Source organism: Lygodium microphyllum, chromosome 27 (genome assembly GCF_053477565.2).
Source record: "Lygodium microphyllum isolate KBCC chromosome 27, Lygodium_microphyllum_v1.1.10, whole genome shotgun sequence".
NCBI lineage: Eukaryota > Viridiplantae > Streptophyta > Polypodiopsida > Schizaeales > Lygodiaceae > Lygodium > Lygodium microphyllum.
In genome coordinates this window covers 58766978-58773197 of record NC_141161.1, presented here as the reverse complement: position 1 = coordinate 58773197, position 6220 = coordinate 58766978, and positions in this window count along the sequence as shown.

Sequence of the window (6220 nt, the reverse complement as noted above, 5' to 3'; positions counted from 1 at the left end):
ATACATTTGATCCCAAGCCTTGGCATTGAGCATTGATGTGATTTACTTCGGGTTTGGGACTGTTATACAGGGTAGCATCCCCTTGTTATTACATTTTATGCTTATACTACATGGTCATTTGATGCCCAATTATGCCCGTAGTGCCTATACATATGGGAAAGTATGCCTATAGTTTGCCTATGGTTTTGAGCTTGGATTGAGCCACTGTTTGCTCAATTTTGGACATTTATTTGCTACTGGAATATTCAAGGTTGAAGCTCATTTGCTTATGTTTGGATATGCCTATTGGATTCCGGCTATGTCTTGGATGTATACATTGATGTAGTGACTCTCGGGGATCGACATAGAGCTTGGATTTGCTCCGGATCATTGGTTGAGCTTGAGATCACTTTGCATAGCATTTGGGTCTCTATATTTAATGTACTTATAGCATGTACTTTGCTTATGTCTGATCGGTCTTGACATGCTTTTGGCTTATGCCATTCCTATACATGCTAGTTACATTGTCTTGGAGTTAATTGCTATTAAGACTGACTTAGGCTTGACATTTGACTTCCTGGATCTTACTTTGGCTATTTCTTGGCTTGCCAGAGTTATATTTTGGATGTACTTGATGTCTATGGATGTTATGTATGGATGCTACAGAGCCTATATGCCTAGTATGTCTCATTGATGCTTGATCTTGGACACTTGCCACCCACTGGTGCACTCTTATATGCTTTGTTTGAGCTTTCTTGCTTGACATTTACGGTTTTTGTGCCAGTGGGAATGTCTTGATATGCTTGATAGACATAGAGTAGGTGGGTTTATGCTACTTGAGCATTCAAATACTTGAGACTAGGATCTTCACTTGGACGTTTCATGGTTGATATGCCATAGTCCTCACAGATATACTTGGGCTGATTTAGGCTTTGCACTCCCTGAGCATACACCTATTTGTGTCAGGTCTTGCCAGTGTTGTGTACACTTTGCTCTATTTGTTAACCCCAACACGAAGAAAAAAAAAGGAAATAAAAAAGACGCAGGGCAAAGGCAGAAAAAAGGTAGCCTGATTGAAGAAAGAAGAGGAAAAAAGGCCAAAAGCACAAGGGCAACCTTAAAAGTCAAAGGCAAATGCAAAAGAGGAAAGGTGCATTTTAAAATACAAAGGCACACCCTGAAATCTTGTAAAAGAGTACCAGGCTCTCTCCTATGCAAATTGTAAAGATAGACGGGCGGTGGAGAAGAAGCAAGAAGGATAGGAAGAAAATAGGAAAAGAGGACCTCAGCCAATGGCTGGTCATGTAAAAAGGGGAAGGCCGCCCAAGGAGGAGTAGGGCATGTATAAAAGCCAAAAGTGGAATGAGAAGCTCATTCTTATATATGGCCAAAAGTAGCTCTCCTCTTCTTCTTCTTCTTCTTCTTCTTCTTCTTGCTTGATTGAGCTTGTGCTTGAGAGAGGGAGTGCGAGAGTGTGAGGGAGTACGTGTGTGAGGGTGAGGGACCGGGAAGGAGAAGCTCTCCATCTTCTCCTCTCTTTTTCGCTTCTCTTCTCTTCTCTTGTCTTGCTCACAGCAATGGAGCTTGGAGCGTGGAGCTTGAGGATGGAGCTTGCTTGAAGCTTGCACTTGGATCATGGAGCTATCGGAGTGCGCGAGAGAGGAGGTAACTCGATCAGCATGGAGGTAAGCTCACTACACCCATAGATATGGATGGCGCGTCAACTATGTGAGAGGTAGCCATTAGTGCTCGGCTTGGAACGCTTGAAACAATAAGTGGTCCAAGGAGCTTGGCGGTTGAGCGAAAGCTTTCAAGCGTTCCAAGCCGAGCAATAATGGCTACCTCTCACATAGCCAACGCTCCATCCATATCTACGGGTGTAGGGAGCTTAGCTCCATGCCGATCGAGTTACCTCCTCTCTCATGCACTCCGATAGCTCCACGATCCAAGTGCAAGCTTTAAGCAAGCTCCATTCTCAAGCTCCACGCTCCAAGCTCCATTGCCGCGAGCAAGAGAAGAGAAGAAGAGAGGAGAAGATGGAGAGCTTCTCCTTCCCAGTCCCTCACCCTCACACACTCACTCCCTCACACTCTCACACTCCCTCTCTCAAGCACAAGCTCAAGCAAGCAAGAAGAAGAAGAAGAAGAAGAAAAAGAGGAGAGCTACTTTTGGCCATACACAAGAATGGGCTTCTCATTCCACTTTTGGCTTTTATATATGCCCTACTCCTCCTTGGGCGGTCTTCCCCTTTTTACATGACCGGCCATTGGCTTAGGTCCTCTTTTCCTATTTCCTTCCTATCCTTCTTGCTTCTTCTCCACCGCTCGTCTATCTTTACAATTTGCACAGGAGAGAGCCCGGCACTCTTTTACAAAATTTCAGGGTGTGCCTTTGTATTTTAAAATGCACATTTTTCCTTTTGCATTTGCCTTGGACTTTTAAGGTTGCCCTTGTGCTTTTGGCCTTTTCTCCTCTTCTTTCTTCAATCGAGCTACCTTTTTTCCGTCTTTGCCCTGCATCTTTTTTATTTCCTTTTGCTTTCTTCATGTTAGGGTTAACATTACCCCCCTCCTAGATGAGTGCCATTCCCATGGCACTCTTCGTCGAAGGTAGCATGCAGAGCTTGCACCAAAGACGTGGGTGGAAGGGACTATTTTGGTTTGCCTTGGAGGAGTTTTGATGTTGGTGCAGATGAAGGTCGTTGGTGGCACTTTGCTGTTCTGATCGGCTGGTGATATGATTGTTGTAAGTAGTGAAACGGTCACTCATAGCTAGCATGGGTGTTGGTGTTCTCGGGATGCTCATGGTGGATTTTGCTCGTGATGATTCTCTGGTGGTCTTGCATGATGAAGTAAAGGACAAGAGTTCAGAGTTGAGTGTTGATGTAGAGCTGATGGCGCTTTCGTTGGAGTCTTCAATACCTGCAATTGGAAAACCTCTCATGTGGTCTCTCCCTAAGGGGTAGTGCTAGTCTTCTTATCGTGCACAAGACATATTTTGATTAGTTTGGGAGTTAGGTCAAACTCTAAGCAAGCCTGGAGTATTGTCCTGCACTTGAGGACCCAAACCATGTATAGGTTATAGTGTGAATATTAAGTGAATACACGTGCGTATTTAGGTATTACTTAGTTAGAAGACTCTCGGCTTGGTTCCTTGTATAGCAATGGGTCAGTGAAGCAAGGGGCTAAGTTGATGGAAAAATTTATCGACGAAGATGGGGAGTACACTTGAAGATTGCTTGAGACATCGTTATGATATTGTCAAGGCAATGTAGCGTAACTGAGCTCTTGATGTCTTAGCTTCTAGTAGCTAGTGGCTACTTGTAGTACTTGAAAAGTATGGTGTACTTTTCCATTGTCTTTCATGCCTTGCTTACCACTGTTGATTGTAATGGCATTGAGATGGAGTGCAAAAGAATTGTGCAAGTGGTTCAGGGTAATAGGTCTAACCTAATTGGAGGACCCCTAGATGCGGTGTTGTGATCGTGTGTGCTTCTTTTTTTTAAATTTTCTTTTCTTTTCTTTTCTTTTCTTTCTTTCTCTTTCTTCTTTTTTTTTCTTTTTTTTCTTTTTTGGTGGAAAAAATAAATCCAATCGATGCCATACATTGAGGCTATTAGCCTTTCATTTGGATTGAGAAATGTTGGGATCCAAAGGCTATGAAGAATGGATATTTCAGAGATGATTGTGTCACCAGCCTTGATGCTTAGAGGAACTGTTGTTGAGATGAAGAGATACACTTGAGATTTTGCAAACCTCTTTGTAACATGTGAGACATCGAACAATTGAGGTAGCACTTGGAGTGACCTGTGTAGGACAAGGGCAGAGCATCTTGTGAATTGAATCCTGGATGATGAAGAGACGCTCGCCCTTGTTGAGAGCGTGGCTCTTGCCCGAACATAGATTCTAGCTAAGAAGGAGGAGGTAATCGATGATTATGCTTTGGCCATGCTCAGTTCCAATATGTGCTTTCTGTAGAGGTGTCCTTGGGTTCTCATCCACTAGTGGCGCTTCCGTCATGGCCTTTGTTTCTTGGTATTCCTATCACTTCCTCCCTAATGGTTCTTTGTGGGGTTGGTGGTCTTGTGGTGACTTGGATATTAAACACTTCTAGACATTGACCTATTTTATTCTACATTCACTTGGAAAGGCATGAGAGCACATGCAAGTCACATGCTTCAACCATAATGAAAATGTCCAACTAAACAAGACATCGCCAACCTGAATTCCTTAGTTTTGACTTGATGCATATCACTTGCACTTGGTCATCACTACTCATGGGGTGTGTTGGCCCTTGCTTCTTTTGATATTATTTACACAGTCACAAAACACGTTGTTTATTTATGTACATGTTCATGAAACCATGTCACTTCACGAGGATAAAAGCCAATTGTAGAACTCCGGATTGTATTGGAGTGTGGTGCATGCATCTAGTACTCATGGCAGCTTACTCAATATCGATAGATATTTTGCAACATCGAGTAGCATAGAACCTTGTTTGAGTCTACTGGCAACATGTAACTCCTTAGTGAGAATCTTATCAAACAGAGAGTTCTCTTGGCTAGTTTCAGCTAAGTCTGTACCCCGAATGGCAGTTAGCACTCGAAAGGAAGTTGGTGCCACATAGGTTGGGTCTCTTTGAGACTGCCATTTGGCCAATCGCTCCTCTAAGATTGTCATGATCTAGGCTCCTAGTTCGGCCATTGCAACGTGGTTTTCACACCAACGTTGTTTAAATTGACTTTGACCCTCTAATAGTCGCTTTAGTTGCTCTATCTCTAAGAGATTTGGTTGGCAAAGCACATCATTGAATGTGACAGTTAAGCACAGTTGGTTGGCTTCCTCGTCAGAGATGAGTCACATGCTTTCATACAGGAGCCTGTTATAGTGCTCGTCAAGATATTCTTGCTCTTCCCAGGATAAGGGAAATGGCAAGTATTCTTCAAGCTGCTCTTTAGGGAATGGGCCCATGTTTGCCAGGACATAAACACGCGCGGACACTTTGAGCTTAGCATCCAACTTGGTTAAGCATTCTATGACACTTCTATGTTCAACGAGGGCTTGCTCGGTTGCTATCTCATGCAAGGTTCTAGGAGTTTGCCTGGGCTTCAACATAGCTAGGGACTTAGGTCTAGAGGAGCAAGTTTGGCCAACGCTAGTATTTCTTATGCTCCTGGGGTTTCCATGTTTCTCCTGAGGCTTTGTTATTGCGTTATGGTTCTCCTTGGATGTGACTGGTATAAATTTGTCACCCTGTTGTGACAGCGTTGTATCAACTCTTGATTGGTCAATGCGAGTTCTATCGTCTGTGGATTGAGTGTTGAAAGCAACCATTGATGGTAACGGGACTGCTTTGATTTTTCAGAGTACATGGATGTGTCTGAGGTTTCACCGCTACTAGGAGAGGCATCAATGGGGTTATTGGTGGATGGACTCGATGCTTTATTCCTTATCTCTCTAGTGCTCTTGGTGTCAATGTTCTTGGGGTCCACAACCACCTGTAACTGCTCTTGTTTTTGCTATTTTCTCCTCTTTTTCTTGGTCAGTGAAGGTGCATCTCTCAACGACTCACGGCCCGGACTAGGTCAACTATTGGTGTGCTTGGTTGGGCCTCAACATTCTCTTTCTCTAGTGTGCCCTTATGGGACATAGCCGTGGCCTGTTGAATAGCCTTGCTAGGGTGTGAGGGTACAACTGCCTCCCTTCTTGGAGAGTCTAGCCCTTTCCTTTTGTTTAACTACTCTGGCCTAGACTTTAGGCGCTTGGGAAGTGCTAAAGTTGTCAATGAAGTTGGTTACAACACCTTCTCCACAGGTAAATCACTAAGGACACGTTGCGCAAGGGTCATTGTCATGGCCAAGGGCTGTGACTGTTGTGATCCCTGTGATTGGAAGTAGTAGCGGCTAGTCCAATGGGCTGGCTACTCTTGGTGGATTGCGGTGTTAAGTCCTTAGGTCGATTGGAAGTGGTCATGTCTTTTGTTGCCCTTAGAGCATTCACTTGATGAGTATTAGTTGAGCTAACCACGGTGGATTGCATAGGCATATCCTTAGGTTGAGAGCTAAGGGTGGTGTCGTGTCTTGCCTCTTGGACATTTGGAAGCTCTGATGTAGGTAGAGATTAGGATCGAGTAGCCGCACTTGACGACTGTTGTGCTTCCTATGTCCGTTTAGGGGAAGAGGGTGTAGGAGACTTGGGATTCCTAAGTGGTTTTGACTCTGGCTGAGAGATTTGCTCGTGGT